Source organism: Arachis stenosperma, chromosome 5, assembly GCF_014773155.1.
Source record: "Arachis stenosperma cultivar V10309 chromosome 5, arast.V10309.gnm1.PFL2, whole genome shotgun sequence".
Lineage (NCBI taxonomy): Eukaryota > Viridiplantae > Streptophyta > Magnoliopsida > Fabales > Fabaceae > Arachis > Arachis stenosperma.
In genome coordinates this window covers 78561345-78574983 of record NC_080381.1, presented here as the reverse complement: position 1 = coordinate 78574983, position 13639 = coordinate 78561345, and the positions used below count along the sequence as shown (strand labels likewise).

At 39.9% G+C, this 13639-nt stretch overlaps 1 non-coding gene across 1 annotated transcript; it reads right to left on the bottom strand.

Moving 5' to 3' along the window:
* Positions 1-10619: 10619 nt before the first annotated feature.
* LOC130984366 (small nucleolar RNA R71) lies at positions 10620-10723 on the bottom strand. Its single transcript, XR_009088306.1, has one exon. It is a non-coding gene; the product is annotated as a small nucleolar RNA R71 (small nucleolar RNA).
* Between the last annotated feature and the right edge of the window lie 2916 nt (positions 10724-13639).

The window sequence follows — 13639 nt, the reverse complement described above, 5'->3', positions numbered from 1 at the left end:
AGGGACGGTTCGGCAGCACCAGCAGCACGTACAGGCACCAAACTGGCGCACCAGAAATTTCTGCCCTGCCATCCGCGAGGGCAGGGCAGCATCTTGCGCACCAAACTCGCACACCACATTCGCACCAAGGCCGCACGCATCAATTTTCTGCCCTGCCCTCCACAAGGGCAGGGCAGCCTCCTGGAAGCAATTGTTATTGGGCTGAAAATTGGATTAAAAATCCAATTTAATTCATTTCTTCACCAAATCAAAAGCCCATCCAAATCCCAAGATCCAAGAATAGAAAGTGTATAAATAGGAGCTAGTTTGATGTAATTAGGACCTTTCACTTGACTTTTGAATTTGGCACTTTCTTTGGAGCTTTGAATTTTGCAACTTTTCTTTGAGAGACTTGACCGAGATTTCAGAGAATTGGGGAGGAGAATTGATCTCTCTTCTTCCTCGTTCTTGCTTGGGCATTTTCTACTTTTCTTGTTTGAGTCTTGGGTGTTAAGAATTGGGGAAATTCTGTCTCAATCTTCACTCAAGATCTCTTTGATTTCATTTCTGCATAATTGAATTCAAACACATTTCCTTTACTGCTTCTTCTTCAATTTCTTGTCAATTGCTTTGAGAATTTGGATCTGGGAAGGCAATTGAGATCTAGGCTTTGCTACCTAGTCTCTGGAGTCCTGAGATCCCAATTTCCTTTTGGTTCTTCTGTGAACCTTTGCTGCACTTAATTTCCTTACTATTTGAGTTCTAATTGCTTCTAATTCAATTTCTGCTCTATTAATTGTTGCAATTCGATTTCTCTTTGCTTAGATTCTGAAATCCCAGACCTCAAATCCCTTTTACATTCAAGCAATTTATATTACTTGCGTTTTAAGTTACTGCAATTTACATTTCTTGCACTTTAAGTTTTAGCCATTTACTTTCTTGTTCTTTAAGATTCAGCAAGTTTACTTTCCTACTCTTTAATTTACTACAATTCCCTCCTCTCCCTTTACATTCCAAGCAATTTAGCTTCTGTTAAATACAAACCACTCAACCAAAACTTAATTCGCTTGACTAAATCAACCACTAAACTAAAATTGCTCAATCCTTCAATCCCTGTGGGATCGACCTCACTCATGTGAGTTATTATTACTTGATGCGACCCGGTACACTTGCCGGTGAGTTTTGTGTCAGATCATTTTCCGCACATCAATAGTGAGGCAAAGATAAAGGAAAGATAAGAAGTTAAAGAAAAGATAAAAGCCAAAGAAAATTCTGTAAAGTTTTAATGACATAGAAATAGATAGAGACTAGTGAACGAACTAAGAGCAACATAGTTAGTATTTGAGTTGCGACTAGGATTAGGTATAATATGAAAAGTTAAACTATTTCAGTATAGACTTAATGAACCTATACTTGGGACAGGCTAACTATTCATACTGAAATTTACATAAGCTTTAAATACATACGTTAAGCAGAGAAATCAAAGCAAAGTAGAGAAACACAGAAAATAGAGTAACCAGGCCATAGTAAAGAGGTAAAAAGAAAAAGAGTAATATAGATACAGAGAAAAGAGTAATCAGAGCTGAGTAAAGAGACAGAGAGAGAAGAGCAGTAAAACACATGAACTGATAATGTTAAATACGGGAAGTACCCACGAACTGAATAATCATTAGTCTCGGGGAAACCTACGAACTATTAACTATTTCGTGTGTGGGAAAAACCCACGAATTGATAATCATTGATTACGAGAATAACCCATGAACTGTTGATAATCTTTGATCTCGGGGAAACCCATGAACTGAGGATCTCTGTTTTGTTGTATGTTGATCTCGGGAAAACCCACAAATTGAGGATCTCTGTTTTGTTTGTGTGTTGATCTCGCGGATGCCCACAAACTGAGAATCACTGATGCACCACTATTTCGTGGCACATCTTGTGCTTAATTGAGTGGATTTTATCCACTAATCTCACACTTATTCATTGAATTCGCTTGTTTTACATTTTCCTTCCTGATTTTGTACTATGATTGAAAACATGTTTCTTTGGTCTTAATTTAGCTAATTTTAATCCTCTCTCATTACCATTCGATGCCTTGATATTTGTGTTAAGTGTTTTTAGAGATTACAAGGCAGGAATGGCGTAGAGGATGGAAAGGAAGCATGCAAAGGTGGAAGGAATACAAGAAGCTGAAGGAACTGCAAAGCTGTCAGCCCTGACCTCTTCGCACTCAATCGATCATAACTTGAGCTATAGAGGTTTAAATGAAGCGGTTTCAGTTGCGTTGGAAAGCTAATGTCTGGGGCTTCGCAACAATATACAATTTGTCATAGTTGATCTAGTGTTGAGGGACGCGCACGCGTGCATGAACCACGTGCTGTACGTATCAGAAATCGCCCCCAGCGATTTTTGGGCTATTTTTGACCCAGTTCTCGGCCCATAAATCACAGATTAGAGGCTGCAAAGTGGAAGAATCAGAGAGACACTTCTCATTCACATAATTTAAGGTTTTAGATGTAGTTTTCTAGACAGAGAGGCTCTCTCCTCTCTCTAAGTTTTAGGATTCCTAGTTTTATGCTTTTGAGTTGGATATTACAAAGAGTTACTACCTCCATGAAGTTTTTATCAATCTAGTTTGTTTTCTATTTCCTTACTCTTTTATTTCCTATTTGATTCCATTATTTCTTGATTATTTTCAATTGAGTTTAATTTCCATGTCTTCTTTCTACTCCCTTCACATGAATGCGAATTTGGCATCCATGTCAATGGAGTAGGCTTTAACTTGACTTTGGAGTTGATTAATATTTGAGACCCTTGAGTTGGAATACTTAAGAGTTACTTGGTAATTGGAAGTTGTTGGACAGCTTTCTAGTTACTACTGCTAATCCTTCCCAAAGGAGAAGATTAGGACTTGTGAATATAAATTGGCTCCCAACTTACTTGATCTTCTTTTATTCAGTAAAGGATAACTAAGTAGAACAACAACCTATTACTAATTAATCTTGGAAAATCCAACAAGGATAGAACTTCAGATTAATCTTCTCCTAGTTAAGGCTTCCTATTTCAATGACATAAAACCTCTTGTTAATTTTCATTGCCTTAATTTATAATCTTTTATTTTTCCACTCTCCAACTCCAAAATCTCTCAGAAAACTCATAACCAATAATAGGAACACTTCCCTGCAATTCCTTGAGAGACGACCCGAGGTTTAAATACTTTGGTTATCAATTTTACTAGGGGTTTGTTACTTGTGACAACCAAACTTTTGTACGAAAGGGTTCTTTGTCGGTTTAGAAGCTATACTTTCAACGAGAACTTATTTGTGAATTCTTTATCAGCAAAAATCCGTTCGTCAAAATGGCGCCCTTGCCGGGGAATTGCAAACGTGTGCCTTATTATTGGTTATTGTAAATATTTTCTTTTTACTTTTTTGTTAGTTTTTGGACTTAGTTGCGTATCTTTATTAGTTTTGTTTTTCTTTTCTACTATGAACTCTCACCCCTTTGGCTACGAGCATGGTTATAATTATGTTGCAGGAAGAGGAGATTATAATGACAACATGCACCATGGTTGGAACAATCAAAGATGGGAGGAGCCACAAGGATTTGATCAACCCTATTGGCAATAACCCCCTCCAATATACCACGAGCAACAACCATTCCATGATGCATACCAAGACAATGGTTATGGTGGACCTTTACGTGACACTCATTACCCACCACAACATGTCTATGAACCCCCTCCTCAACATAGCTTTGAACCACCATACTCACAAGCCCCTTTACACCATTTACCTCCAAATGACCCTAACCCATATCCACCATACCAACCACCTTATGAGCCAAATGAACTATACATAGAACCACCCTCATTCCAACACAATTACTCTCATGAGCCACCACCTTAATATTCACCATCTCCATGCCCTTACCAAGAAGAACCACCTTCATACCATGCACCCTTTCTCCAAAATAATGAACCCTCCTATCCACCCCAACCTCCACTGGATGACAACACCCTTGGTGTTATTCACCAAGGGCAAACAGAGCTTCGTACCACACTGGCCTCTATCACTAGTCTCACCTCTACTCTTCAAGCTCTTAGATCCCGCATGGACCAATCCTCTACCTCAAATACTCAGCCCTCAAGCTCTAGTGCACCACCACCCTCTATGGAAGAACATCCATGCCCACCAATCAAAGAGCAGGATGATACCAACTATGCTATTGACATGGAGCAAGAGAGAAGGGATTGTCTTAGGGACGCAATAGATCGGCTTCACAAAGCCGTATTTCAAGAGAAGCAAGAGGAGACCTGGTGCACGAAATTGTGATCAATACTTTTCACAACTCAAATAATCCCCGGTAATGAATCCAAAAACTTGGTGCTCAATACCATGGCATAAACACAACTTCGCACAACTAACCAGCAAGTGCACTGGGTCGTCCAAGTAATAAACCTTACGCGAGTAAGGGTCGATCCCACGGAGATTGTTGGTATGAAGCAAGCTATGGTCACCTTGTAAATCTTAGTCAGGCAGACTCAAATGGGTATAGATGATGAATAAAACATAAAGATAAAGATAGAGATACTTATGTAATTCATTGGTAGGAATTTCAGATAAGCGTATGAAGATGCTTGGTCCCTTCCGTCTCTCTGCTTTCCTACTGTCTTCATCCAATCCTTCTTACTCCTTTCCATGGCAAGCTTATGCAAGGGTTTCACCGTTGTCAGTGACTACCTCCCATCCTCTCAGTGGAAATGTTCAATGCACCCTGTCACGGCACGGCTATCCATCTGTCGGTTCTCGATCAGGCCGGAATAGAATCCAGTGATTCTTTTGCGTCTGTCACTAATGCCCTGCCCTCAGGAGTTTGAAGCACGTCACAGTCATTCAATCATTGAATCCTACTCAGAATACCACAGACAAGGTTAGAACTTCCGGATTCTCTTGAATGCCGCCATCAGTTCTTGCCTATACCACGAAGACTCTGATCTCACGGAATGGCTGGCTCGTTTGTCAGGCGAGCGCTCGGTTGTCAGGCGATCAACCATGCATCGTGTATCAGGAATCCAAGAGATATTCACCCAATCTAAGGTAGAACGGAGGTGGTTGTCAGTCACACGTTCATAGGTGAGAATGATGATGAATGTCACGGATCATCACATTCATCAAGTTGAAGAACAAGTGATATCTTGGAACAAGAACAAGCGGAATGGAATAGAAGAACAATAGTAATTGCATTAATACTCGAGGTACATCAGAGCTCCACACCTTAATCTATGGTGTGTAGAAACTCCACCGTTGAAAATACATAAGAACAAGGTCTAGGCATGGCCGTGAGGCCAGCCTCCCAAAGTAATCAAAAGATCTAAGATCAAAAGATTCCAAAGATCAGAAGATGAAAATACAATAGTAAAAGGTCCTACTTATAGAAAACTAGTAGCCTAAGGTTTACAAAGATGAGTAAATGACATAAAAATCCACTTCCGGGCCCACTTGGTGTGTGCTTGGGCTGAGCATTGAAGCATTTTCGTGTAGAGACTCTTCTTGGAGTTAAACGCCAGCTTTTATGCCAGTTTGGGCGTTTAACTCCCATTTTGGTGCCAGTTCCGGCGTTTAACGCTGGGAATTCTGAAGCTGACTTTGAACGCCGGTTTGGGCCATCCAATCTTGGGCAAAGTATGGACTATCATATATTGCTGGAAAGCCCAGGATGTCTACTTTCCAACGCCGTTGAGAGCGCGCCAATTGGACTTCTGTAGCTCAAAATATTCCACTTCGAGTGCAGGGAGGTCAGAATCCAACAGCATCTGCAGTCCTTTTCAGTCTCTGAATCAGATTTTTGCTCAGGTCCCTCAATTTCAGCCAGAAAATACCTGAAATCACAGAAAAACACACAAACTCATAGTAAAGTCCAGAAAAGTGAATTTTAGCTAAAAACTAATAAAAATATACTAAAAACTAACTAGATCATACTAAAAACATACTAAAAACAATGCCAAAAAGCGTACAAATTATCCGCTCATCACAACACCAAACTTAAATTGTTGCTTGTCCTCAAGCAACTGAAAGTCAAATAAGATAAAAAGAGGAGAATATGCAATGAATTCCAAAAACATCTATGAAGATCAGTATTAATTAGATGAGCGGGGCTTTTAGCTTTTTGCCTCTGAATAGTTTTGGCATCTCACTCTATCCTTTGAAATTCAGAATGATTGGCTTCTTTAGGAACTCAGAATCCAGATAGTGTTATTGATTCTCCTAGCTAAGTATGATGATTCTTGAACACAGCTACTTATTGAGTCTTGGCTGTGGCCCAAAGCACTCTGTCTTCCAGTATTACCACCGGATACATACATGCCACAGACACATAATTGGGTGAACCTTTTCAGATTGTGACTCAGCTTTGCTAGAGTCCCCAATTAGAGGTGTCCAGGGTTCTTAAGCACACTCTTCTTGCCTTGGATCATAACTTTATTCCTTTCTTTTTCTTTCTCTCTCTTTTTTTTTGTATTCACTGCTTTTTCTTGCTTCAAGACTCATTTTTTTATGATTTTTCAGATCCTCAGTAACATGTCTCCTTTTTCATCATTCTTTCAAGAGCCAACATTCATGAACCACAAATTCAAAAGACATATGCACTGTTCAAGCATGCATTCAGAAAACAAAAGTGTTGCCACCACATCAAAATAATTAAACTGTTATAAAATTCAAAATTCATGCAATTCTTATCTTTTTCAACTAAGAACATTTTTCATTTAAGAGAGGTGATGGATTCATAGGACATTCATAACTTTAAGGCATAGACACTAAGACACTAATGATCATAAGACACAAACATAGATAAACATAAGCACTAAATTTCGAAAAACAAGAAAATAAAGAACAAGGAGATTAAAGAACGGGTCCACCTTAGTGATGGCGGCTGATGAGCGGATAATTTGTACCCTTTTTGGCATTGTTTTTAGTATGTTTTTAGTATGATCTAGTTAGTTTTTAGTATATTTTTATTAGTTTTTAGTTAAAATTCACTTTTCTGGACTTTACTATGAGTTTGTGTGTTTTTCTGTGATTTCAGGTATTTTCTGGCTGAAATTGAGGGACCTGAGCAAAAATCTGATTCAGAGACTAAAAGGGACTGCAGATGCTGTTGGATTCTGACCTCCCTGCACTCGAAGTAGATTTTCTGGAGCTACAGAAGCCCAATTGGCGCGCTCTCAATGGCATTGGAAAGTAGACATCCTGGGCTTTCCAGCAATATATAATAGTCCATACTTTGCCCAAGATTTGATGGCCCAAACCGGCGCTCAAAGTCACCTACAGAAATTCCAGCGTTAAACGCCGGAACTGGCACCTAAATGGGAGTTAAACGCCCAAACTGGCATAAAAGCTGGCGTTTAACTCCAAGGAGAGTCTCTACACGAAATTACTTCATTGCTCAGCCCAAGCACACACCAAGTGGGCCCGGAAGTGGATTTTTATGTCATTTACTCATCTCTGTACACCCTAGGCTACTAGTTCTCTATAAGTAGGACCTTTTACTATTGTATTTGACATCTTTTGATAATGCTTTGATGATTAAACCCTCTTTGGGGGAGGCTGGCCATTTGGCCATGCCTAGACCTTGTTCTTATGTATTTTCAACGGTGGAGTTTCTACACATCATAGATTAAGGTGTGGAGCTCTGCTGTACCTCGAGTATTAATGCAATTACTATTGTTCTTCTATTCAATTCCGCTTGTTCTTTGTCCAAGATATCACTTGTTCTTCAACTTGATGAATGTGATGATCCGTGACACTCATCATCATTCTCACCTATGAACAAGGTGACTGACAACCACTTTTGTTCTACAAGCAACCAAGGCTCTAGTGAATATCTCTTGGATTCTTTAACCGGAATCTTCGTGGTATAGGCAAGAACTGATGGCGGCATTCAAGAGAATCCGGAAGGTCTAAACCTTGTCTGTGGTATTCTGAGTAGGATTCAATGATTGAATGACTGTGACGTGCTTCAAACTCCTAGCAGGCGGGGCGTTAGTGACAGACGCAAAAGAATCACTGGATTCTATTCCGGCCTGACCGAGAACCGACAGCTGATTAGCCATATGCTGTGACAGAGCATAGGAACATTTTCATTGAGAGGATGGGAGGTAGCCACTGACAACGGTGAAACCCTACATAAGCTTGCCATGGAAAGGAGTAAGAAGGATTGGATGAAGACAGTAGGAAAGCAGAGAGACGGAAGGGAAGGCATCTTCATGCGCTTATCTGAAGTTCCTACCAATGAATTACATAAGTATCTCTATCTTTATCTTTATGCTTTATGCGTTTATCACCTATACCCATTTGAGTCTACCTGACTAAGATTTACAAGGTGACCATAGCTTGCTTCATACCAACAATCTCCGTGGGATCGACCCTTACTCGCGTAAGGTTTATTACTTGGACGACCCAGTGCACTTGCTGGTTAGTTGTGCGAAGTTGTGTTTATGCCAAGGTATTGAGCACCAAGTTTTTGGGGTTCATTACCGGGGATTATGAGAGTTGTAAAAAGTATTGTTCACAATTTCGCGCACCAAGTTTTTGGCGCCGTTGCCGGGGATTGTTTTGTGTATGGACAACTGACGGTTCATCTTGTTGCTTAGATTAGGTATTTTTCTTCAGAGTTCTTAAGAATGAATTCTAGTGTTTCAAGGTGATGTTCTTATCATCACCAAAGCTGATTGATCATCATCAGTTTAGCTCTTGAATGCAATGTCCTGCTGAAGCTTAGCTAGCTATGTCTAATTCCTTTAGACTAAAGCTTTAGACTAACATTGCATGATTCCTGGAATTCTCATTAAGAATTTTGATACCTTTATTTTCTTCTTCCACTTAATTTTTGAAAAAAACACAAAAAAATTACAAAATCATAAAATCCAAAAAAATTTCTTGTTTGAGTCTAGTGTCTCATTTTAAGTTTGGTGTCAATTGCATGCATTCATTCATGTGTCTCAAGGATCTTCAAGATGTTATTGATGATTTCTTACTCTAATCTTTAAATTCTCTTGACTTGAGTGTTTTGTGTGTCTCATATGCATTCTCATTAGTGTCAGTAGTATACAAACTACTAAGTTTGGTGTCTTGCATGCATTGTTATTTGATTTTAGTTGCATTTTGATTATTAAAAATCCAAAAATATTTTTAATTTGTGTCTTCTCAAGTCAATAATACAGAGAATTGAAGATTCAGAACATACAGCAGAGGAATTGCACAGAAAAAGCTGGGCGTTCAGAACGCCCAGTGAAGAAGGACAGACTGGCGTTTAAACGCCAGCCAGGGTACCTGGTTGGGCGTTTAACGCCCAAAAGGGTATAGTTTTGGGCGTTAAACGCCAGAATGTGCACCATTCTGGGCGTTTAACGCCAGGATGGCACAAGGGGGAGGATTTTGTTTTCAAATCAATTTTTTTTCAAGTTTTCAAAGTTTTTCAAAATCAAATCTTTTTCATATCATGTCTTTTCAATCAAATGTTTTCAAAATCAATTTCTTTCCTTTTTCAAAGATACTTGCTATCAATTAATGATTTGATTCAACATTTCAAGTATGTTGCCTTTTCTGTTGAGAAAGGTTTAATGTTTGAATCATATCTTTTCTTGATAGCCAAGTTATTAATTTTTAAAATCAAATCTTTTTAAAATTGTTTTCAAATCATATCTTCTCAATCACACATTTTTTTAAAAAAACCAATCATATCTTCTTAACTTCATCTTTTTCAAAATAATTTTCAATCAAATCTTTTTGACTTCTAATTTCAAAATCTTTTTCAAAAATCACTTGATTTCTTTTCCACTTTCATTTTCGAAAATCAAGTAGTGTTTTTCAAAAATATTTTCAAACTCTTTTACTTAATTTTCGAAAATTATCTCCCTTCTTTTCACATCCTTCTATTTATGGACTAACACTATTCCTTAATGCAAAATTCGAACTCCATCTTCTTTGATAAGTTCGAATTTTCTACTTCTGTCTTCTACTTTTCTTTTCCTCTGACACCTAAAGGAATCTCTATACTGTGACATAGAGGATTCCACATTTTCTTGTTATCTTCTCTTTCATATGAGCAGGAGCAGAGACAAAAGCATTCTTGTTGAAGCTGACCCTGAACCTGAAAGGACCTTGAAGCGAAAGCTAAGAGAAGCTAAGGCACAATTCTCTGTAGAGGACCTAACAGAAATCTTCAAAGGAGAAGAACACATGGCAGCCAAAAACAACAACAATGCCAACAATGCAAGGAAGGTGCTGGGTGACTTTACTGCACCTACTCCCGACTTTTATGGGAGAAGCATCTCTATCCCTGCCATTGGAGCAAACAACTTTGAGCTTAAGCCTCAATTAGTTTCTCTAATGCAACAGAATTGCAAGTTTCATGGACTTCCATTGGAAGATCCTCATCAGTTTTTAGCTGAATTCTTGCAAATCTGTGACACTGTCAAGACTAATGGGGTTGACCCTGAGGTCTACAGACTTATGCTATTCCCTTTTGCTGTAAGAGACAGAGCTAGGACATGGTTGGATTCACAACCTAAAGAAAGCCTGGACTCATGGGAAAAGCTAGTCAATGCCTTCTTGGCAAAGTTCTTTCCACCTCAAAAATTGAGTAAGCTCAGAGTGGAAGTCCAAACCTTCAGACAGAAGGATGGAGAATCCCTCTATGAAGCTTGGGAAAGATACAAACAATTGATCAGAAAATGTCCTTCTGACATGCTTTCTGAATGGAGCATCATAGGTATTTTCTATGATGGTCTCTCTGAACTATCCAAGATGTCTTTGGATAGCCCTGCTGGAGGATCTCTTCATCTGAAGAAGACGCCTACAGAAGCTCAAGAGCTAATTGAAATGGTTGCAAATAACCAATTCATGTACACTTCTGAAAGGAATCCTGTGAACAATGGGACTAATCAGAAGAAAGGAGTTCTTGAGATTGATGCTCTAAATGCCATTCTGGCTCAGAACAAGATATTGACTCAACAAGTCAATTTGATCTCTCAAAGTCTGTCTGGAATGCAAAATGCACCAAGCAGTACTAAGGACGCTTCGTCTGAAGAAGAAGCCTATGATCCTGAGAACCCTTCAATGGAAGAGGTGAATTACCTAGGAGAACCCTATGGAAACACCTATAATTCTTCATGGAGAAATCACCCAAATTTCTCATGGAAGAATCAAGAAAGACCTCAACAAGGTTTCAATAACAATAATGGTGGAAGAAATAGGTTTACCAATGGCAAACCTTTTCCATCATCTTCTCAGCAACAGACAGAGAATTCTAAGCAGAACCCCTCTGACTTAGCAACTATGGTCTCTGATCTAATCAAAACCACTCAAAGTTTCATGACTGAAACAAGGTCCTCCATTAGGAATTTGGAGGCACAAGTGGGACAGCTGAGCAAGAAAGTTACTGAACTCCCTCCTAGTACTCTCCCAAGCAACACAGAAGAAAATCCAAAAGGAAAGTGCAAGGCCATTAACATGGCCGAATTTGGAGAGGAAGGAGAGGAAGTGAATGCCACTGAGGAAGACCTCAATGGGCGTGCACTGACCTCCACTGAGTTCCCCAATGAGGAACCATGGGAATCTGAGGCTCAAAATGAGACCATAGAGATTCCATTGGATTTACTTCTGCCTTTCATGAGCTCTGATGAGTATTCTTCCTCTGAAGAGGATGAGTATGTCACTGAAGAGCAAGTTGCTAAATACCTTGGAGCAATCATGAAGCTAAATGACAAGTTATTTGGAAATGAGACTTATGAACCTCCTTTGCTCACCAAAGAACTGGATGACTTGTCTAGGCAGAAATTACCTCAAAAGAGACAAGATCCTGGGAAGTTTTCAATACCTTGTACCATAGGCACCATGACCTTCAAGAAGGCTCTGTGTGACTTAGGGTCAAGTGTAAACCTCATGCCTCTCTCTGTAATGGAGAAGCTAGGGATCTTTGAGGTGCAAGCTGCAAGAATCTCATTAGAGATGGCAGACAACTCAAGAAAACAAGCTCATGGACTTGTAGAGGATGTTTTGGTGAAGATTGAAGACCATTACATCCCTGCTGATTTCATAGTCCTAGAGACTGGGAAGTGCATGGATGAAACCAACATCCTTGGCAGACCCTTCCTAGCCACAGCAAAGGCTGTGATTGATGTTGATAGAGGCGAACTGATCATTCAAGTGAATGAAGAATCCTTTGTGTTTAAGGCTCAAGGATATCCCTCTATCACCATGGAGAGGAAGCATGAAGAGCTTCTCTCAAATCAGAGTCAAACAGAGCCCCCACAGTCAAACTCTAAGTTTGGTGTTGGGAGGCCACAACCAAACTCTAAGTTTGGTGTTGAACCCCCACATTCAAACTCTAAGTTTGGTGTTGGGAGGTTCCAACATTGCTCTGAGAATATGTGAGGCTCCATGAGAGCCCTCTGTCAAGCTACTGACATTAAAGAAGCGCTTGTTGGGAGGCAACCCAATGTTATATTTTATCTATTTTCTTTTGTTATTTTATTTTATTTTATAGGTAGATGATCATGAGAAGTCACAAAATCAATTGAAAAAGCAAAAACAGAATGAAAAATAGGAAGAAAAACAGCACACCCTGGAGGAAGAACCCACTGGCGTTTAAACGCCAGTGAGGCTAGCAGTTGGGCGTTTAACGCCCAGTCTGGCACCATTCTGGGCGTTTAACGCCAGAAAGGGGCACCAGACTGGCGTTAAACGCCAGAAAAGGGCAAGAACCTGGCGTTAAACGCCAGGAATGGGCACCAGCCCGGCATTTAACGCCAGAAATGGCTCAAAACGTGATTTTGAATGCCATTTGGTGCAGGGATGACTTTTCCATGACACCACAGGATCTGTGGACCCCACAGGATCCCCACCAACCCCACCACACTCTCTCTCTTCTTCACCCATTCACCAATCACCTCAATACCTCTTCCCCAAAAACCCTTCACCTATCAAATCCCTTCTTTCTCTTCACCACTCACATCCATCCTCCATAAAACCCCACCTACCTCACCATTCAAATTCAAACCACTTTCCCTCCCAAACCCACCCCTCTTTGGCCGAACACATAGCCATTCCCTTCTTCCTCATTTCTTCTTCTTCTACTCTCTTCTTTCTTCTTTTGCTCGAGGACGAGCAAACCTTTTAAGTTTGGTGTGGTAAAAGCGTTGCTTTTTCGTTTTTCCATAACCATTTATGGCATCCAAGGCCGGAGAAACCTCTAGAAAGAGGAAAGGGAAGGCAAAAGCTTCTACCTCCGAGTCATGGGAGATGGAGAGATTCATCTCAAGGGTGCATCAAGACCACTTCTATGAAGTTGTGGCCTTGAAGAAGGTGATCCCCGAGGTCCCTTTTTCACTCAAAAAGAGTGAATATCCGGAGATCCGACATGAGATCCGAAGAAGAGGTTGGGAAATTCTTACCAACCCCATTCAACAAGTCGGAATCTTAATGGTTCAAGAGTTCTATGCCAATGCATGGATCACCAAGAACCATGATCAAAGTGTGAACCCGGATCCAAAGAATTATCTTACTATGGTTCGGGGGAAATACTTGGATTTTAGTCCGGAAAATGTAAGGTTGGCATTCAACTTGCCTATGATGCAAGGAGATGAACATCCTTACACTAGAAG